We start from the raw sequence: 21,387 nt of genomic DNA, 5'->3' as shown, positions 1-21,387 counted from the left end.
CTAAACAATTACAGTCTTAAGGCCACAAAGCATCCAAGGTAACACCTCAGCAATTGGGTACCTTCACCGGAGGACGGCCAGCGGTGTCCGGAAAACCTCTGTTAGCTAGGAAGGCAGCTGGCATCTGCTCCAAAGCTCCGGCCTCAAAACGGCTTTCTCCCAGGACGTTCCTTTCTAGCAAGCTTGCTTCTCTTCAAAACATCACTCCCAGCTGCACTCTCTTTCTTTCCCCCAAGTCAGCTCATTTATATAGCTCCACCGATCAAGGCCCACCCGGAATGGGTGGGGCCACGCCTCCATGGGAACATCTCATCAAAATTATTTCCCACAGCTGGGTGGGGCACACTCCAAGCAAATCTAACCAACACCAAAACTTTTGCCCCACACAAGACCACAAAGATAATGGCATTTGGGGGACACAATACACTCAAACCAGCACACTAGCCTTATCTCCTCTCCACTGGGCTGACTGCTCACCGGTGTCTAGTCTCAGTCTATCTATGGTTGGAGTTTTTGATCAGCAGTCTAAGTTTTTAATTGGTGCTGCAACAGCTGTTCTCCCTCCTGGTTTGCAACACCAATGGCCCCTCCTCCCATGGGACTGTGCCTGGCAGGGCAGGGTGTGGGCCCCCTGGCCACTGATCTCAGCTGTTCTACACATTCGTGAGTGTTGTATGAAGTGTGTCCAGCCTCAAATTGCTCTGCGGTGTCCACTCCATGCAGTTCCTGGCTTTCTACCAACTGCCCTGAGGAGTAACTAAAACCCACACCTCACCACTCCACCATCTTGCCCCACCTCGCTTCCTTCAGTTTTGCCAATGTTTGTCTCATGTACTGTGGCACACTCTGACTGGGTGCATAAACATTTATGATTGTTATTTCTTCTTAGTGAATTGCCCCCTTTTTTTAAAATATAGTGTCCTTTTTTGTGTCTTATGACTTCCTTGCATTTAAAGTCGATTTTATCTGAAATTAGTATTGCTACCCTTGATTTCTTTTGGCTGTAGCTTGAATAGGATAATTTTTCCATCTTGCACTTTCAATCTCTTTGTGTCACTGGGTCTAAGATGAGTCTCTAGTAAACAGCATATTGACGGTTCATATTTTTTAATCCATTCTGCCAATCTATATCTTTGAGTTGGGGAGTTTAATCCATTCACATTCAATGTTATTACTCTGAAGGCAGTTCTTGAATCAGTCATCTTATCCTTTGGTTTTTAGTTGTCAGATCTATTCCCTCCCCCCCCCTCCTTTATTTCCTTTAAGTTACAGAACTCTTCAGTTCTGTGCCCTTCTCCAGGCCTCTCTCTCCTATCTATTTTTCTCAGCCAGTAGAGCTCCCTTTAGTATTTTTTGTAGGGCAGATCTCTTATTAACAAATTCCCTCAGCATTTGTTTGTCTGTGAAAATTTTAAGCTCTCCCTCAATTTTGAAGGAGAGCTTTACTGGATAAAGTATTCTTGGCAAGCAAATTTTTTCTTTCAGAATTTTATGTCATATCACTGCCTTCTCACTTCCATGGTGCCTGCTGAGTAGTCAGTACTTAGTCTTATTTTGTTTCCCTTGTCTGTGGTGAATCACTTCTCTCTTGCTGCTTTCAGAAGAAAGCTCTTCTTTTCACATTTGACAATCTGATCAGAATAAGTCTTGGAGTGGGTTTATTTGGATTTATTCTATTTGGGGTTCATTGAGCATCTCTGATTTGCATATTTAGGTCCTTTAGAAGGGTTGGGAAGTTTTCTCCAACAATGTCTTCAAATACTCTTTCTAGCCCTTTACTCTTTTTTCACCTTCTGGAATACCCAGTGATTCTTATATTTGTGTGCTTCATGTTGTCCATCCCTGAGCTCCATTTCAAATTTTTTTATTTTTTTCACCATTCATTCTTTTGTGCTTTTGCATTCCATTGCCCTGTCCTCAAGTTCACTAACTCTTTCCTCTGACTTTTCAAATCTGCTGTTATGTGTCTCAAGAATATTTTAAATTTGATCAACATTATCTTTTATTTCCATAAGATCTGCTATTTTTTAAATTCACTTTGCAAATTCTTCTTTATTCTCTTCTAGGGTCTTCTTGATGTGCTTTATATCCTTAGCCATGACATTGATATTTGTGTATATTTCTTTGATTAATTGCTCCAAGTTCTGTGTCTCCTCTGGATTTTTAATTGGATGTTTTGGTTGTCCATATCTTCTGGTTTCTTCATATGTTTTATAATTTTCTGTTGTTCTTGGCCTCTTGGCATTTGCTTATCTTGATAGGGTTTTTTTAGGATATGCAGGATTATTTGAACATTTATCTATAATTTTGCAGAGCTACAGCTTGGTGGAGTGCACTTTCCCTGTCCTAAATGCAGATGGTGATCCTCAGCCACCTCTTATCCTCAATCCAGTTCTCCCCCACTTCATCTGTGCACTGAATGGGGGTCTAAGCCATGTGGAAATCCAATAGTGCAACAATTTTCTGTGTGCACTGAGAACTGCAGCCCTGTGGGTGTGTGTGTGGGGGGCGGGGTTTGCTCTGCACAGTTTGGCCAGGAGTCCGCTCCAGGACACACTGGTTCTGGCCATTCCCAGGGCCATGGGTAGAGTACTGGGGGGCTGCAGAGATGCATATCTCATCTTCCTGCTCAAATGCCCCACAGTCCCTGTCTGCTGGGCACCCGCAAGTCCCTGGGATTGGGGGAGCAGTTCTGGCACTTCTGTGTGTGCCCTTGTCTCTAAGCTGTGCACATCATGGGCTTCAGTGGACGAAGAATGGATGCTGTCACAAGTCCGCTGAATCCTGAACTCCCTCAAGGGAGCTCTCAGCTGCAGGGCTGTGAAGGGTTATCTCCCCAGCCAACTGCCAAGATGGTTGCATGGAGTGTGGAAAGCTGTCCCTCTCCTCACTTGTCCATCTGCTCCAACTGCCAGTCCCCAGCATGGGGGCTCTTGGCTGCAGGTCTGAGAAGGGCTACCACTCCAGCCAAGTGCTGAGGAGGGTGCACAGGACGTGCAAGTCTTCTCCCCTCTGCACTCGTCAGCTAGCTCCAACCACCCATTCCCTGGCGGTGTTCAAGGCTGAATACCACTTGTCTTAAATGCAGTCTCTCGGCTTCTCCAGCCACACACTCAATATGTGGTGTAGAAGTCCCTGCTCAGCCGGCAGAATCCTAGAACTGCTGTTCTGAGTGCTTTCTGTCCTTTGTCTACTGTTTTTCATGGAGAATTTTGCTGTGTCTCTCCTAATCTGCCAACCTCCCAGAAGTCCTCATTTGATCTTTAGGATACTCCTCTAAGACAATCATTATTACTTCCATTCCATAGACAAGGTAACAGAGGTTCAGAGAGGAAGAGCGACTTTGCCAAGGACACACAGCCACTAAGTAGTGGGCTGGGATGCACCCCCAGTGTCTCCAATCCCACAACCATGAGTGGTTGCAGCAGGGAAGATGTGGCAGAAGGGTGAGTTGGGACATTTTAGAATCTGGGAAGGAAGGGGCGGGCAGTGAGCTCCAGTATCCAATGTGTGTAGGTTAACCAAAACCTATGGGTGATTCTGAAATACCTGCACCACCACCCCCCTCACCCCCAGTTGAAAGCTACTGCTAAAGCATTCAGAGAATATTTCCATTCTAAGTCTACATGCTTTTCCATTTAGTTATTACAAAAAATAACGGGACAATTTTAGGATACTTACCATCTTCTCATCAATTGCACAATTTTCATGTCTAAGACAACTTCTGGAAGAAATTAAGGAGGCTGAAACAGAGCATAGGCCAATCTCAAAGGATATTTTCCAGGACCAAACTATACAGTTCAGCAATACCCAAGACCCCTGCAGGAGTGATGGCTGTGGAGGGTAAAGGCCACACTTTACACCAGGCAGGGGATCCCTGCTCCCAAATGAGTGTGTGAAGATGGAGATGGCAAAGGACAAAGTCAGGCACACCCTGTGGTTCCTCTTGGAGGGGAGTACAAATGGGTGTGAAGTGGCAACATATGATGGGGAAGAGAATTTCCATAGCCCCTACTGCCCTGGTTTTCTTTCTCAGGCCACAGACAGAAAGGAAATTCCTTCACCCAGCTCAAGCCCTGTGTCTTACCCATCAATTCAGGCCTTTAGGAAACTCCTGAAATGGCATTACATGCCCAGCTTCATTCAATCAACATTCAAAGCCCATTATATTTCAGGCTGTGGGTTGGGCCTTGGGAATTCAGGGCTCCCTGGAGGAGCTCACAACTTGCTAAGGGATATGTACGGGCACCATAACAGGTATAGGCAAGGAGCCCTCTGCTTGAAGAAGTCAGGAAGGGTCACACCCTTCTGCTGAGTCTTGAATGAGGACATAGGACTTTGCCAAGTAGAGAAGGGAGGGCAGGGCCTTCCAGGCAGTGGGAAGAGCCTGTGCAGAGGCCTGGAGTCAGGAAAGAGCCTGTTGTGTGGGTGAATGATGCATTTGGAGGGGCTGTAAAAAGCATGTCCCTCTTAGGGGAGTGACGGGTTAGATGACTGTATGGGGCCCGGAAGGCCATGCTGAAGTACATGGACTTGAACTTGCAGGCAAAAGGGGAGCTGACAGAGATTTTAAAATAGGGAAGTATCATGTCCAAAATCAGATACTTGTTTTAGAAAGATCTCTCTGGCAGCTGCATGAAGGGTGAATGAGGGTGAGATGGAGGACAGAGGCAGGAAGACCAGTTTGTAGGCCTGAGGGAAGGTCACTGCAGCATAAAGTCGAGCCTCACCCCAATATATATGTAGGCAATATATAAGGTTATTTATAAAGAATGGCCTGGAGCTTGTGTGTTTACCCCACAGAGGCTGGGTCAGCACTGCTGTCTTAGCACTGCCCAGTCTGCCGGTACACATGGGGGTTTAAATAGGGGCCCCCCAATGTGCAGCCCAGGCTTCTTCCAACTTTTTCCCTCTAGCCAGATGGCCTGTGAAGGGAAAGCCCCAAAGTAGATGGAACCTTCTGCAATGGCCATGGGCAACAATTCTGCCTGACCTCTGCCTCCATTTCCCCCTTCACAGAAAGAGCACATCTTGACCTCCAAGAATATGAACAATACAGGACAGCTAATTCCCCAATCTTTGCCATGTGCCCAACACTGGATTACAAGCTTTTCGTGGATTCTCTCTCTGAACCTCTCAACTACCCTAGTGGTAGGTTCTTGAAGGATAAGCAAAAATGATAATAACAGTGAGATCCTTGTAGAGAAGGAAGAAACGTTAAGAAATCATCTGAACCCTGAAATCACAAACTACCTCCTCTTTGGTAACAGGGTATGTATGCAGAGAAATCTCTGTTTCCCCATCTCTCTCATCCCTCACAGCCCACCAGAAATCAGGATTTTATGTAGGCCTCTGATAAGGTGTTTTTTGTCTGTCAGAAATGTCTATTGAATTTTTTACCACACTTAAAATTAAAAAAAAAAGTACATCGTTAATTGATTGGGTGGCCTTTCTTTAGGGGCTTTCATGTCTACCCAGCCTGGGAAATGGCTCAAACATTTAATGAGGTGGTCTGTGGCTTTTACAGTGTGCTCATTAGTTACACTTCTCAATTCCCAGTTTTAAAAAGACATTAAACTCCTACAGGCACACAATGAATTCCTTGACCCCTAACATTTACCCTTCCATAACAAGGCCCTGGAGAACGCCTTAGAAGCTAACTGCACTGTGCTAAGCCTTTACTGCAGGGAACAATATTGCGGGTGGATGGGGGGGCAACATGAGCTACAGTCTATTCAACTGGTTGGAGATAAGTCGAAGCAAGATTCTACCGTCATTCACTTAGAAAGGCAGCTCAGTGGGCAAAATTAACGAAGACCAGAAGGATTCCAGACAAATGCTTTTGACTCTTAAGAAATGGTACATGACTAGCTGTTCACACGTGTTTCTCATGGGTGGAGTTTGGGTTGCTAAGTTGAGGGTGACAGGCTTTGTCTTCTATGAAAAGGCCATTAGAAAGCCCCAACCATCATTAGGGCTGTATGTCAAAGAGCTGCCCCCACACAGTGTCCAAGAAGAAGATCATGGGGTTCAGTGAATTCTGAATCCAGAGGCTGAAGTGTGTCAGCAAGGAGAAGCAGCCTCAGGGCAAAGATGCACCAGAATGGGGACCAGAGAGCACATTCTCTGAAGCCCTTGGCAACTGGCACTCCCTTGGCTATCCTTTGGCTCTCTCTTTAACTTTAAGAGATGCAGCTTCCTCTTTGGTCTTGCTGGTACAGAGCCAGAATTCTAGAAAAATGCATGTCAGGATTCTGTGGCTCTGGCCTCTGTGTTGTCCAGTGGGCCAAATGTCTCTACCAAGCAATGTGTCAGGACCAACCTCCCATGAGTTACTATTAAATCCAAAGTATTCCCTAGAATAAGGTTAACTACTAGATACCAGAACTATGTTTTCATGAGGAGGGCTGCCCTGTCTTATCTAGGGCTTTCACTCTCAGAAGATAACCCAAATCTACTGTAGTATGGTGGCAAAACTCCTGGCCTCGATATGGGGAGACCTTGTTCCAGTCATGTCTGAGCTTGGCAAACACAAACCCTTAGCTTTTCTGAGCCTCAATTTCCTTATCTACAAAGTAGAGATTTTAACACCTTCCCTGCCCTCCTTTCAAAATGGTTCTGAGAAACCAAAGAGAATAAATGTGGAAGCACTTTTAAATGGTAAAGTTCTGAGGAACCAAATAGAGAATAAATGTGAAAGTACTTTGTAAACTGTAAATCCCTTGCCCATGTCAACTGTTAGGAGGCTTGTCACCTTGGCTTTTAGTGACCTGAAACACTAGCCACAAGCATCAAAGGGCTTGGATGATTCTATTTCATAACCAACCGGGATGTCAACCCCCAAGTCTCTTGTTTCTACTTGACCAATTTCCTGTCAGAAATAGTCCTTAAAACCTGGATATTGATCTTAATTTCAGGTTTCCCCAGACATTCATCTAAAACCGGTATAATCTTTTTAAGTATCATAGGTACTGAAAGGTACACTCTCAAAAACCAACCGTCACCCAAAAACAACCTACCACGCTTGTGCCGAAGAATGTCATGTCCCCAAAATGTGGAAGTGCAAATGGGCATACTATCCAGCGCCTAATCCTACGCCATAAAACAGGAACTAGCCCCTTTCTCGTGATCATCAACCTGAAGGTCAAAGTTAGAAGGCCCCCGAGGCACTTTCTTCGGATAGGAAGTGGAAGGCAAGACCAGCTGTCTCAGATACCAAGGGCAGGCACAGGGCAACCAGGTGGTCATCAGCCCAAATATAGAAAGAAAACCTTTACCCAGATTCTGTTTCCAGAAGAGAGTCACATTTTACACTTGTAAAACTATTTCCTGGCTGAGAGCTGACCTACATCGCTGTCCCTGCCCACACTGGTAATTGTCTACCACAGGGGCTCTGTTCTTTGGCCACAGTCCTTTCTCTGGTTGTCGGCCTGTTAATTGGTTTCCAGTGGTTCTGTGGCACCAACTGTACTGAGTCCCTCCCTGTGGTCTGTCTATTGGCTTTCTTGAGCATGCTCAGCATAACAGATGCCCCCCAAAGCACCACAGTGACCCCAAAGAGTCATTCCACCTACAAAAACCATCTCTGAAGAAAGGGTCATTTAATTATTCTTGGTTATTGAAAAATGTTTGTGATCACATGGCGTGGAAAGGGAGGACACAGGGTGAATAAGAAGGGAAGGCAGGCAGGCTAACATGATGAAGAAGTGTTCTTTTTTTTTTCTTAAGACCAAAGGATGTTCAAAGCAGAAAAGAATTTCAAGGGCAGAGAAGGGAGCTGGCGTGAATGTCTCACTTAAAGAGATGCAGGAACACTCCATTTTCTTGCCTGAGAAACCAAAGATTCTGTAGTATAAGGAGGGCCACAAATCAAAGCACCCTTAAATAGTCGTAGGTGAGTCTTCATTCTCCAGATTGGGGACTGGATCAGAGAGGTGGAAGTGATTTAGCTGGTTAATGGAAGCATCTAGACTAGATCCTCAGGCTTCACGACTCCCAAGCCAATGGTCTTCCCACTCATTGGCCAAATGCAACTTACACCTCTCCCTCTAGAGTGTAAGTTCCATGTGGGCAGAGACTTTTGTCTGTTTCATTAACAGCTACAACCCAAGTGCCTTGAAAAGTACCTGACACACAGAAAGAACTCAATAAATACCTTTTGAGTAAATGAAGGTCTACTTGGCCATCCTCTGCCCTTAAGGCATAGTGGATTTAGGTACAATCAGGTTGTTTTAGGGCTCAATATAGGGCTTAATTTACATGCTAATCACAGTGCACGGTTGAGAACCTGGGGAAGAGTGCTGTAATAGCATCTGGGGTGCTACTGGTCACAGTGTGGATTATGTCAACATTGGGTGGGGTGGGTGGTGGAGAAGAGTGTGTATGAAATTGTCAATTGTTCAAAGTTCTTTTTAGTGAAAGGTAGTCAGTAAGGAAAGGAGAAGAGCCACTCAGGTGGAAGAACTAGGGGGCTAAGAGCCTCAAGATCAAGGCCAGGAGAGGACAGAAAGGGACCCCAGCATGTGTGGCTAGGGAGGGGCAACTCAGCCCAGGGACACTGAGTAATGAGCTGAGGGTTCTGCCAAAACCAAGAGAAAAACAGCTTGTCAGAGATTTTCTTCTGATAAATGATTACAGAGGTTTCTGGACATATCGACTTTTATGACACACTCTTGGATACCACTGGGATTCATTTGGTGTCAGTCTCTGGTTAGAAATGTACCCCAATTAGAACTGTTCCTGTGGGAAAAAGTGACCTGCATCATGAAGATACTCTTTACAAATCTTTTGCAAGCATGTGTCGGGCTGAAAAGCAGGACCGTCCGTGCTTCGGCATCTCAACAGTTTCAAAACCCAGTTGAACCCAGTTAACCAAGCACTTTGGAGGAGAATGGGTTTTGGAGAGCAGGACAGTGACCAGGGAGGCAACAGAAGCAGGTGAAAGCAGGACTTGGCTGGGGGCCAGGCTTTCAGTTTTGGGGGCTGCCAGCCAGAAGGCCTTCAGTGCTCGGCTTTGGTAGGTCATTTTGTCATCCAGGGAACTTTGAGACTGTTTTGCCTGTGCTAAATCAGGCCATGCGATGCTGCACCATAACTCAGCCAGTGCCCTGGGCACTGAAGGCTCTGTCAAATCTTGGCCAGTTCCAGTCCACAGAAGTCCCTGAGTCTAATTCCCTGGGTTAAAAAATCAAATGGCATTAAAAGTTCCCCTTCATCTAGTCAGCTTTTAAAAACTAAACAAGGAGTAAGTTTAAGGGCTGAGTGCATACCCTTCATACTTGTATTTACAGCTTCAGATTCCAAGTAATCTTCTGTTCGAGGCAAGATGGGCTCATCCTTTCTTTCCAAAATGCCAGTTCAGGAGTCAAGGGAAGGCCCGGACTCTAAAGGCAGAGAACACAGCTGAGAAATCCTTTTGCTGTTTGGGGATATCCATGAGAAACTAGACTAAGATTCGTCCCAAAGCATAGCCATATGTTTCAAGTCAACGTTTAGGATTTTATGTAGAGGGAATGCGGCTAGGCATTGGCTTTAACCTTTCCCTCCATCCCTCAAAGTGACACTGAATAATGCAGCATGCATTTCCCCCTCCACAAATGTGGGTTACACTCTACTCAATGTGTATGCCTTTTAGCTGCGGATTGGCTAAGCCCAAGTACTGTGTAATTCCTCATAGGAGTCCAGTTTAATCAAGGTCAAGGCAGTCTCCAGGGTTCAGAAACAGAAGGTGGCTGCTCCCCTCCCCTGTATGCAATCTGAGTAGCCTGAGTGCCTGGGACAGAAAACTAAATTCCAAGAGTTTGCAAGAGGCAGAAGAAGGAGGTAGGACTGAGATCAGAGACTCAAATTTTACTTGGCTCTAAAAAAAGCAGCAGCGAGAGGGGATGGGAAAGGCTGGGGCTGGCCACCCACAAGCTCTCTTTCCCTTTTCTTCCTAAGCCCAGTTCCTTGGGGCAAAATAACCCTTCTGGGGCCCCTTCTGCTCCTTAATTCAGTAATCTTTTCTTGTGCTGATGTTCATGGCAGACTGGGGAGTGAGGAATGGGGTAGACAAGTGAAATTTGCTCCAGCCCTGCACCCATCACCAAGAGAGTCCAGCCCTGGCATTCTGTAGAACCACAAATGACTGATGCCTTCCCTTCTTGTGTCAGCCCCAGCGTAAGTCTGAAATGCCATTCAACCGAAATCAGGAGCTCTTCCACTTTCTGCGCTCTTTAACATAGCATAGTGCAAAGAAAGCTGAATGAAGGCTCAAATGATAAGATTCTCTAGTTACATAGATAAAGTAATATGTTACCTAGTTATATAGATAATATAACATATATATTTAACTATAGTTATATAGTCTCTGGTTATATGACATTCAGGCAAATCATTTCCCTTTGCTGAGTCTCAAACTCCTTTGTTATAAAATGAGGAAGTCTGACCTTAAATTCCATTTCAGTTCTAACTCAGTGGTTCTCCACTAATTTTCAAAAAACAAAATGAAATAAAATAGGGGGCTTTTGCCCACTAGATGGCACTGTGCCTCCAACTACAACCCAGGGCGCTCTCCTCACCCATGGGTATTTGTTCATGGGTTCCATTTGGCTGGGCGCAGTGAAGACACCGGCAGCTGCTGCACTCCCAGGACCAGGCCAAGATGGTGCAGCCAGGCTCTTCAGGTTGAATCAGGGCAGAACAGTACATGGTCAGGAACTCAAACTTCAAAAATCAAATGGTTAAGGTGAGACAGGCCAGGCAGTTTCAGCGAGGCAGGTCCTGGCCTCTGAACTCACAGCATCACCCCTGAGGCTACTGTGTACTCTGTTCTCACCAGAAAAGGACACCCGAGGATTCTAGTACAGGCTCTGGGCTGGGCCTTCACCTGCCGTTCAAAAGCTGAAGTAGCTTTCTAGGATGTCGGCCTCCTGGAATCAAAGGCTCTGATGCATCAAAAAGGACCTTAGGCCAAGTGGCAGCTGCACAATCCCTGGGACTATCCCTTCCCCATCTCTGTTGAAGTCAAAGATAAGACTGACGTCTCTTTCCTTTCAGCTATAGTATCAATTTTTTTAAAAAGAGAAGTTCAAATAGTTCAAATCAAAAAATGTTCCAGAATAACCGTATTTTAAAATGTAGCCAGTAACCCTTTGTAGAACATGTGAAACAATACAACATTGAGTAAAATTGCTGATGTGGGGAAAAAATGCTATATAAAATGCATCTAAAGCTGTTAACTTTTTTCTGTGTATAAAGGGCAAATATTAAAGTATGAGGAATAGGTGGAAAAAGAGAGTTTGTGGTATTTGCATGATTACGGTGAATTTTTCTTTCTTAAATTTAGAGTGGTCTTAATTTTGCTGTGATGTTTGAAAAATGTCAAGAGCAAATCCCTCATGACCAGGTCTACTGACTTCTAAAAAGCTTCCTGATTTCCCTAAAAACATGCTTCTGTCTTAAAAACCTCTTTCTAGTTCTCTTCCCAAAGGTCAGAATTTCCATCAAATGTGACTCCTTATCTGAAACTTAACTATTGTTGTTTTCCCACTGATTTTTTAAAATAATGGAATGTTTTGGTTATAGCATAATAATCATTTGTTCTTCCCTCTTTAAACTGAACACAGTATAACAGTGACAAAATGTTTCATAAAAAAATTAATTCAGGATCCCACCACTATAAAACAACGACCTTCACCATGCATATCTGTGTTGGGATCCTGGCCACATATGTAGGTATTTTTATATTATTGTAATCATTGAACACATGCTATTTTGCAGAATACTTCTTTTTAAGGTCTGCCAGCATTTATCCAATATCTGCCTGACATAGTTTCCAGTGCAAAAAGTGTGAATACTTAATCCAAAGATCCTTCAGCATGATGTTCAGCTAAAAGCTAAAACCATGCTGGGGAATGACATTACCTAAGACGACCTACTTCTTTCTTAGGAACAGCATATACCTGTGGGTTCTGATTAGTATAAAAGGACTAGGAAGCATCGACATGTATGATTCAGCGATCATCAGCCAGATCCTTGGAGTTAATTGCCCCTTCCTCTATTTGGCACTTTTTTAAGTTTTCTCTCTCATAGTTCTTTGTTTACATGTCTGTGTGCGATGGAGCTGGGGTGGTGTCTTCTTAACTCTTCTATCCTGGCCCACTGCCGAGCATGTACCTTACACACAAGGGTTAATGAGCAAAAGATTCCTAGGAGTGCATCTTCCTTTGCTAGGCATGATGGGCTGCAGCCTATGGCAGAAATGGGCTTCTTGAAAAAAACGTAAGAATTAAAAAGGAGCTATTCTCCCACCTCTTGATGTTAGGGAAGAATGAGAAATATTTCTCAAGTCCAAGAGTCTGCCTTCCTTCTCCTACTTGGCAAGGAAGAATGACACCAACCACCACAGTCACACAGGTTTTTGCACCCCATGCATGGCCCCAGCCCTTCCACAAACCAGTGGTGTCCTTCACTGGTTTGTGCCAATCTAAAGAATCCAGAACAGCTCCCTTTCTCAGGGTAGTGCTGCCTGCCCACTCACCAACAAAGCAGGCTGCCTCCAGCTTCTGAGCCTTCCTGAGAAGGAGCAGGAGCAATTTCAATTAACTCATGGCAGGAAAGAGAAAGGGGAGTCATTTTGAAACCAAATATATTTCTGGTTACACAAAGAGATTCAGAAGTCCCTTTTGGCACAGTAGTATTTCTGCTTTAACTACCTACAGAACAAGTCAAGATCAGTGCTAATGTTTAATTAAAACAAATACAAAATAAACTATTGTGGTGTCCTCAAATTTTGCTCAGAGCAGCCTTGCAGATACAAGTAATGAGACATGGCAGGCCAGTAATTAAAATGTAGACTTTGCTTTCATGCCATTACAGGGTAAGAATGGGCATGGCTTGCTAAAACACTTCCATATGATGGTAATTACTTGATACTTTTCTGCAAGGTTATATTAAAGCATTCCATGTAATCCAGATGCCAGGACAAAAGCGATACCTTTTAATAGAGCTCTATCACATACTCATCTATTTAGACTCTGCCTTGACTCAGAAAGGGTTTGGAGCAGCCAACAACAATAACAATAATAGAAATAGCTGCCATTTTCAAGGAACAGTTACATGGCCAACATTTGTGAGCAAATAAGAAACTACATGTCAGACATGGCATACCAGGTGTTTTATTTATATTGCCTGTAATTTTACCAAAATCCATCCAGGAGAGATATTATTAGGGAGGCAGTAGGCACAAAGGTTAAGAGCTCAGGCCCTGGAATCAGACTATTTGGCTTCAAATCCCAGATCTATCACTTATTAACTGTGAAACTTTGACAAATTACCTAATCTCTCTGTGGCTCAGTTTAACATCTATTTATTGGAGATATTAGTAACTACTTCATAAGGCTGAAGATTAAATGGGATCCACCATGTAAAGCATTCAGAACAGTGCCTGGCATATAGAAAGGGCTCAATTAATGTTAGTAAGGTGGCAGAGACATTTAGCGCTCACCTGGTAGCCCATGTGCTCTCCTAAACTTCTAATCCCCTTGCAATTCGGCAAAACCATGTGACCTGGTTGCGTCAATGAAATATAAGTGGAAGTGACATGTGTCACTTCTGAACACAGCATTTAAGAGCCAGTGCATGACCATCCCAGAGTCACCAGCTGGAGGAGGGCCCAGGTAACCCACATCAGAAATTTGCGATAGCAAAAAATTCATTTTTGCTCTTCTAAGAGAGATTTCCAGATTGATTTGCTACTGCAGCACAGCACACCCTATCCTAACTGATATAGCTACTATTATATTATTATTCTTACCCTCTTTTTCCCCTTGAAGAAACTGAGAGCCAAAGAAGAACCTTCATTCAAACCCAGGTATTTAACTCTCAAAGCAGCAGCATTACATGAACATTTGCCTTTTCATGAATCCCTGCAAACTCTTGGGTGCTATGGGAAAAAAAGAGTTAATCCTCAGTCAGTTAAGCACTGACAAAAATATCAGAGAAGGCAACTGTTGGGGAATACGTGCATTTGCCTCCTCTGAATTTTAAATGTGACCACCTTTAAAAACCGCATCAGAACACTGAGAGTGATAGAAGATGAGCATTCTTTTATCACTTTAAGGGAGTATACCCTCCCTCCTGAATCTGAACATCCTCACAGAGGGGCTGGTATGCTAGAGACATCAAGTGGCATGGAAATCCAGGAAACCGGGGGCCACAGAGGAGGAGCCGGGACAGCCTGACTGGTACCAGTGGGGCGAGAAGTAGAATAGAAACACTGATGAGGCCGGGAACTCGGTGCCCATGAGGACGAGGCCCACCATCTCTGGCAGCCAAGAGCCTTCCCACCTACCCATCTCCAGTCTAATCTGTAGTAATTCAGGGTCCCTTCTTTTTTTTAAGGTCCTGCATCAGGAAACATGTTATCTATCAAGTAAAAAAGCGCCTCTGGAATCTCCTCCCTTCTAAGCAGCAGGGCTTAGGGATTCATTTTTCAAACACTAGGCGGACTCACAGTTTGACCTTGGGTGGCACTTAGTGCCCCAAGACCAGTTTCCTCTTTGTGAGGTCCTGGACTGCACAGTTTCCAAGGACCCTGCCAATCCTAAACTTCTCTGCTCCTATGGATGGTGAATGGTGGCACAGTGTCCAGCGTGAGGACCCTAATTTCACAGCTTAAAAACACCAGCAGAAGAAAATGCAGGGTTCTTTCTGTTCCTGTCTTTTTTTTTTTTTTTTTCTTTTTCATCCACAAAATCATTGCAGTTCCTGCTGCCACCACAGAGAGATGTTATGAAAATGAGCTCAGGTGCTATAAGACACCTTAAAATCCTCCCATGAAATGTTATATAACTGCTGAACATTAATATCCAACAGCTACCACTTGCTACCAACTTCTAATTTAAAAGTTTTACCACTATCAGCAACCTGAACCTACAAGATTTTCCCTTTATTTTTGTTAAGTAACACTTTTATCCAAATGGAAGTCATTCATGCATACTGTAAAATTTGGAAAATAGGGGAAAATATAAAGAATAACATAAAAATCATTTACTGTCCCGCTCCCAAGTGAAAACTTTGGTGCAATTATCAGCTGGTACATTTCCTTTCAATTTTTTCATCTGTATATCTTTTTTACGTAAGTCAAGACCAGGCTCAACATACAATTTTATGTCCTATTTTACCATTACGTCATAAACATTTTCCCATGTCTTCCATTAAGAACTTCTCATAAATGCAATTTTTAATGGCTACATGAAACTCCATCTTATGGTGTACTCTAATTTCCTTGGCCATGTACTTATTGCTGGACATTTCAGGTGTTTCCAAAGTTTTCTTACTATGAATGATCTGGGATGAATTTAAGCTTTTTCAGTGTTCCTAATTATTTCCTTAGGATACGGTGCTCTCCTGTGCAATTAGTTTTTACTAAAACAGTGCCCAGTAAATGCTCAACACTACAAAAACAGGTCAACAGAATCCAACCATCGTATTTGACGTTACAAATGGCCTGACCCAAGTGGCAGAGCTCCTTCCTTTGGGAGAGTTTCCTTCAATAGAAAAGCAACAGCTTCTGGCAAAAAGATACAAAGAAAGAGTCACCCTAAAGGTTGCTCTTAGACTCAGGTGAAGATACTGTATATGCCACCTTTTTACCAGAGAGCTATTTAAACAAGATCAGACATTAGTTTAAAAAGTATAATATTTCTATTCAAGGGAAAGAATCTGGCCACCTACACCCTCCTTGTAATTCAACGGGCTCTCTAAAAAATCACATTTTGCCTACAGACACTGGCTCACAGTCAGGGAGCTTTGGAAGTATAACCTTTCTGTGTCCTCCATCGGAAAGCAGAGCTCTGGAAAGCTCAGCTCTCCCCTAAACAGTTGCTAAGGATACCATGAGTAGCTTCAGAATCAAGACTCAGTTAGTCCAAGTATCCCCAATGGTTGAACACTCTTTTTATTTTGACAGATTAATTCATATTTTCCAAACACAAAACAGACAAAATGCATGCAGTGATCCAGGTTTCATTATTCGTATTCACTCAGCTGCAACAAACTAGGTATCACTCAAGAATCTATCTTTAAAAGAGACCATCCTATCAATAAACATCACAATAATGATATTAACAACAACAATAATTAGTGTAACAAATCATTCATTGCACCAGACACACATTTCTGTAAAAAGAAGGGGGAGACAGATCAATCTTAACCGTTTTGGATATGCAACCAGGATTAAAGCAAGCAGAACTGTAATGATCTCACCTAAAAGTAATTGACTTATTAACAACAAGCATTTATGAGCTGGCTACTATGGGCTGAGCGTTCTGCTGGGACCTTATGGGCATTTTTACCAATCCTCATAACTTCCCTGCAAGGGAGGCACTGTTAGCCCCATTTTACAGGAAAGGAAACTGAGGCTCACGGGGGTGAAGGGAAAGTCACCCACTGGTAGGTGGAAGAGCTGGGATTTGAAAACAGGATCAAGTCCTGAGCCCATGCCCTTGCCACGACCTTCTCCATTTCCGTAACCAAATCGATAGGCCGACGAGAATCCTTGGCCAAAATCTGGGAGGGGTAGTTTAAGGAGGGGGGATGCATAAAGGGAAACAAATAACTGACCCTGGTAAATAATGAATGGGAGGGATAAGTGAACAGCCAGATTCTCAGACTCTTCAGCTGGTTCCTTTCTAAACGGAGGGTCACAGGACTGCCACCGTGAAAGAGAAGTATTTGTGCCTTTTATACTCAAGAATGGCACTTTAGAATCCCTCTTCAACCCCTCTTCAAATAAAAAGCCATTATTCTTTCTCCAAGGAAGAGAGGCTAATTGTGCTTTTTCCCTCAAGGAATTTCCTAACCCTTTACCACACAGAGAAAACCCCAGAGCCTTGATATATCTGATATCTGAACCATTCTCGGGCCAAATCCGGTAAGAGGAGAGTGAAAATAAGCAAACAAAGCTTTTCCACTAGAAAATGTGAGAAGGAGCTAGAACCATGACAAGTGGTGAGAACCACTAGGAAAATGGAAAATGACTTGGAAAAAAGTCACTTTCCGCCTGCCTTGTACCCGGTGGGTAATGTTGAGATAGCACCATTTAAAACAGCTAGAGCCACCTACAGCTTGCAAACCAGGGAGCTTGTTCTCCAACATTTACATGCTTAGTCAGTGTCATTAACTCTTCTTTGGGGCCCTTGAGTGCTGAAGAAAGGTTGCTAAGAAAACTGGATTGGAAACCAGGAGTCCGGATTCTGGAACCTGTTCTGCCAGGACTATAGACCATCTGAGGTCCCTTCCCAATTTAATCCAATGTAATTTAATTCAATTCAGCAAACATTTATTGAACACCCACACCATGCCAGGCCTTACCCTGGCTTTAAAATGAAAAGACTTGGTCCCTGTGCTCTTGAAATTCAATGTCTAGTAGGGGGAATGGGTAGGTAAATAAATAATTGAGGGAGTTAGTGAGAAATAACACAGGGAGGTATGATCAATTCTGAACCTTGAAAGATTCATGAAATCAATGATGTCTAAGCTGAATCTGGAAGGATTATAAGGTACTTTGGAGGAAGGGTGTCTGGTAAAATCCTCCCTGCTATTTTCTAACCTGGAACAACCCAGAGATTCAATTTCTGTAAATTCCCTAGATGCAAAGGAGCTGGGCCTTTGATAGGTTCACAGGCCAGTGTGGTACCCAGCCTTAGAACGTAATCCAATGTCATTCTACTTGGAACAGCCCTCAACTCAGCAGACCAAGTGGGCATCCACCAGGGCAGGGCTGTGTCACAGCCTCGTGCGTCAGGGGATAGAGTGTGGGAGCAGGAGTTGAGGCCTAAGAGGAAGGCTGAGAGAGGAGGGACTCACTCCAGCCTCCCCTTTCCAGGTGTCATCTACAATAAGAATTTACTTTTGAAGGAGTTCTATTGTTTTAAACATTTTTGAAAATCAATGCTCTTAGCCTTGACATAGTTATCAGTTCACAGTGGGCTCCTCTCTGGTTTTCTCCTCTCCTCTCTGGCAGTTCCTTCTTAGTTTCCTTGGCCAATTCCTGATTCCTCCTCTTCTGAGAGACCATTAAATCTTGGAATTCCTCAGAGCTCTGCTCTTCTCAGACTACATTCTCTCCCAAGGGATTTTCACAGAGCTCTGCAGATTTAGTCCAGTTATTTGCATATGACTCACAGCTCCTCCAGGCTCTTCCAGGCTCCAGGCCCACTGATCCCACTGCCCTCCTTGACCCTGCCACGTGATGCAACAAAGGACCCCTAAATATGGCCAAAACTTAAACTCTTAATTGCACCATCCCCATTCCTAATTCTACTCCTATCCCTACCATTCCTAACTCAATAAATGGTCCCACCATAAACCCAGTTGCTCAAACCAAAAATTTAGGAATAATTCTTGACCCCTCCTCTTCCTCACTTCCCAAATCCAATTAACCACTAATTCTGGTTCATTCTACCTTCTAAACACCTCTCCAATCTACCCACCTCTCCCCACCTCCACCATCGGCATCCTAGTTCAGACCATTGTTGACTTTCACTCAGACAACTCCAAAAACCCCCTTGATGACCTCCCACTCCCCATCTGGAACCCTGTTCTCCACACGGCTGCTAGAACGGTTCAAGAACCCAAATCTGATCATAAGAATCCCCTGCTTAAAACCTTTTCATATCTTCCCATTCTCTTAATGTCCAACATCCTTTGAATGGCCTAAAAGGCTGTGAATGAACGGGGTTCCTCTCCAGGCTCAACTCACGAGATCCTTCCCTCTTTCTCTCTGCTCCAGAGTGTGGGACTTTTCTAGTTCCTAGGATGACTTGCTCTCTCCCTCCACCCTGTCCCAACTTCCCCTCGTGCTGTCCCTGCTGACAGGGACTCTGTTCTGCCCCCTCTGCCCAGCCATTTCTTGTTTGGCCTTCACATCTCAGCTTAAACTTCATTCCTCGAGGAAGTTGGAGGTGCCCACATGGTCACACCTATAGTGCTTGGGATTGATCTGCAGCATTTTGTGAACTTTTAGCTATTTATTATCACTTGTTTATTGTCTGTCTTCCAGAGAGCTGTATTTCATTCACTGCTATATATCCCCTGCCCAGCACAGTGCCTGCTGCACAATAGGTGCTAGGTGTGTATTTTAAAAAAATATTTTGTTAAACCACTTGTGTATCTTCCTGGCATCTCTAGGCATCTGCTGCCTCGAGCTCGCAGCCTGATTCTCTCCCCGTTCTGCTCTCTTCTTATCTCCTGACTGGTTCTGGTCAGCAGCCCTTCTGTTCTTCAGACAGGCCTGGTTTCACAACAGTCCTCACACAGGATTGCCACCTGAGCAGGGTAAGGGGCTGGGGCACAGCAGCAAGCTGGACAGCACCACTTTTGAGAAATCCAAATGGATTTCTTAAACAGAGGCCGTTTTCAACATGACGAGTTCCTCCTATGTTGGAATACACCCACTCTTGTTATTTCTACAAAAATAGAAATTTTGTGTCTAGAGTCCAGTGTATAGGTTAGCGCACACACACACACACACACACACACACACACACACACACACAGGGAAGAAATACTATTTAAAATATTGCCCTGTTACCTTTTCAGGTAGAGAAGTATATATACTAAGGGGGATGTGTTAGTCAAATGGTAACTCAACTCAGCTGGGATTTATAGCTTTTATAGTCAGGAGGGGAGGTAGGTGGGCAGAGCAATCCTCTTGGAAGTATATGATTTATAAGCATCAAGTATAGAGAAAAGAAAAACCTTGCTTTCCAAAGTCCAAAGGCTTCCCTCCTGCTGCAGTGCGGCCTCTTGCTGGCACAGGCAACGTGACCAAGCGTGAATGAGAGAGTCTGATTTGTTCAGCAAAGCCTGTTTCAAAGCAATTAAAAAGAGAATGTCATCTCCTGTAGAAGCTGAAAACAAAAGGCCAAGGATGCTTTTTCCTTTTTTTTAATTGATCTGGGCTGTCAACTCCTTCATTAGCAACCTGATTAGGTTCTAATTAGCACCCTAATCAAGTGCTTTCAAATCAGAACCTGAGCGGGGTAAAGGGCTGGGACATGGCAGCAAGCTGGACAGCACCATTTTCAAGAAATCCAAACGGATTTCTTAACCGGAGGTCGCGGTGCAAACTTTATTATTGCAAGTGGATTTCCACATAGAGACAGTCCTGTGAACACAGTATTTCTGAAGCAAATGGTTCCACCCCTGAGTTAGGAAATCTAGGCAGTAAAGCACGGGACTATTTGCTTAAGAATAACATGGATAAATAATTGAGAAATATTTCATGGGCAGCAATAAAGGGAGAAAGCAAAACTGATGCTTTTGGCTCACAGTCTGTCCCCACATTCTCTAGAATGACTTTCTTTGACCTTCCGAAACCCTCGGTTTCTAGGCAATCAAGAAGAATCTTGGAAAGACCTCTCAAACATGAGATCCCTGGAAATCCAGCATCATTCTCGTGACACCACAATGAGGCAAGTGCAAATCCTAATCTACACTCCACTTTAAAAGTATTTCACATTTGAGAGGTTTGTTTTGAGATGGTGGCAGCTGTTCATCAGTTGTGTATTTCCCATCATGCTCAGGTGATCAGACTGGGGCAGCAGCCAGGCCAGAGCCCCACAAAAGGGAACAATTCTTCAAAACCACAAGTACCAAATATCAACTGCTATCAAACACAGAGGAAAGGAAGCATCTTCATTTGTTTCCTAAACACTCTTCTTCAAAATAATTTTTCCTTCTCTTCCTCTCTTTGCAACATCATGAAAGGGCATCACATTAAGAAATCATTTGACATGGCTCCTTGTTTAAGCAAGAATTTTTCATTCATGTTTGATGAATGTATTTCACTGGCTGGACAATATAATACAAGATTTTACTTTCGCACCCAGTAAAACTACCCCTACCCCGACTCCAGAATTTTGTAAGCTCAGAAAATCATTTAAAAGTAGGTTCAGTCCATTTGCCTACAATAGATTGAAACATAGGTAGTATGAGAACTAACAGTTAGAAGTGAAACTCTTCCAAAAGACTTTTCTGAATGAAGGGGAGTGTGTGGCTGGTGTGTGTGTTGGAGGGGTGTTTGGATAGAGGGATAGGGGAGAAGATTGGGAATATGAATTCATCATAAAACTTTCAATGGTTTGAGTTATAAACAAATGAAGGTTATTACTTAGGAACACCTTGTTTAGTTGTTTAGTCCTGACCTTGCAGCACTCTCTTTACATGGCACAAAGGTGATGACAGAAATTGAAGTCAACTAAATATCTCAAAGTTATGACATCAGGGTGCCCTACTCCTTAGCTACCAGTTAGCTCTTCCAGCAGGATGGAGTGTAAACACAGGTTTTGGGGTCAGACAATCCAGAGTGTGGCCTTAGGAAGGGTTTTTATCTGTTCCCAG

General features: G+C 43.8%; 1 long non-coding RNA gene across 2 annotated transcripts in view; it reads right to left on the bottom strand.

Annotated features, from left to right (window-relative positions):
• The window catches only part of LOC119527846, a 77,682-nt gene that overhangs the window by 39,709 nt on the left and 16,586 nt on the right, over nucleotides 1-21,387 (bottom strand). For both annotated transcript variants that reach the window (XR_005215486.1, XR_005215487.1), the window contains exon 2: nucleotides 19,744-19,851. This is a non-coding gene — a long non-coding RNA (uncharacterized LOC119527846). The remainder of the gene's footprint in view (nucleotides 1-19,743; nucleotides 19,852-21,387) is intronic.

This window comes from Choloepus didactylus, chromosome 2 (genome assembly GCF_015220235.1).
Source record: "Choloepus didactylus isolate mChoDid1 chromosome 2, mChoDid1.pri, whole genome shotgun sequence".
In the NCBI taxonomy this organism is placed as follows: Eukaryota; Metazoa; Chordata; class Mammalia; order Pilosa; family Megalonychidae; genus Choloepus; species Choloepus didactylus.
This window is presented reverse-complemented; position numbering and strand designations above follow the sequence as displayed.